We start from the raw sequence: 944 nt of genomic DNA on the forward strand, positions 1-944 counted from the left end.
AACAAGAGACACGGATCAATGCAGTTCCCGTCCCTCCCTTGGGCAGATGCTGCTCTGCTCCTGCATGCTCTGGCGGTGCGTAATGCAGGGGGGCAGGGGGGCTCCAGGCACCGCCAGCCAAGGCCATTCAGTGAGATCTGGGGGGGCGCAAGCAAGGGAGGGGGAGGGGGAGTGAGCGCTGTGGAGAGGCGTGAGCTCCAGAGGGAAGGACAGACGGAGGGGGAGAAGGAGGAGGAGGAGTGAGGTGTTCTGGTGCGCCAGGTGCTCGGGGAGCGGGTTCCAGAGCGGAGCAAGCGCTCTATATAGCCCTTATATAGACCCGCCGGGAAGGGGAGGGGTCAAGCCCACCCCTCCTGCCCAGCTCCGCTTGGAACCACGCAGCACAGCCCTGGTGCAGGAAGCTCGGGAGAAGACGCTCACAAGAGCTGGAGGAGGAGGAAGGACGAGAGGCCACCTGGCTTCCAGGCCGGAGAGATCGAGGGCGCTCTCAAGTCCACGCACCGGTTCCCCAGTTAAGGCAAAAAGTCCATTACCAGGAGCGCTAAGAGCCAGGCACGTGGCCCACTTCTTGCTCCACCAAACAGCACCAACAGCGCACAGGGAGCTCCCGGGAGCTCCCGGCTCACGCCACTGCCTGGGGTGGGACCCCGAGCCACCCAGCCCTGCCGCTGGGCAGGGTGCTGGAGGAGAGGAGGAGTGGGTAGGAGAGAGACAGAAGGAAGGAGAGAGGGGCTGGCTGCCAGCCCTCCAGCTGGACGCGCTCCCATCTCTCAGCACCCAGGAAAACTAGAAGCAAAAGGGGAAGGGAAGAGACTGGAGAAGCTGCAACGGTGTTTGAGCCCCCACAACTGTGAAAGGAGGCACCTGGCATGGCCAAACCCCATTCCTCGCTCCCCAGGCGCTACAGATCCACCCCCAGCAGCCCGAGACGGGATGTACTGCCT

This window comes from Merops nubicus, unplaced genomic scaffold (assembly GCF_000691845.1).
Source record: "Merops nubicus isolate BGI_N331 unplaced genomic scaffold, ASM69184v1 scaffold40939, whole genome shotgun sequence".
In the NCBI taxonomy this organism is placed as follows: domain Eukaryota; kingdom Metazoa; phylum Chordata; class Aves; order Coraciiformes; family Meropidae; genus Merops; species Merops nubicus.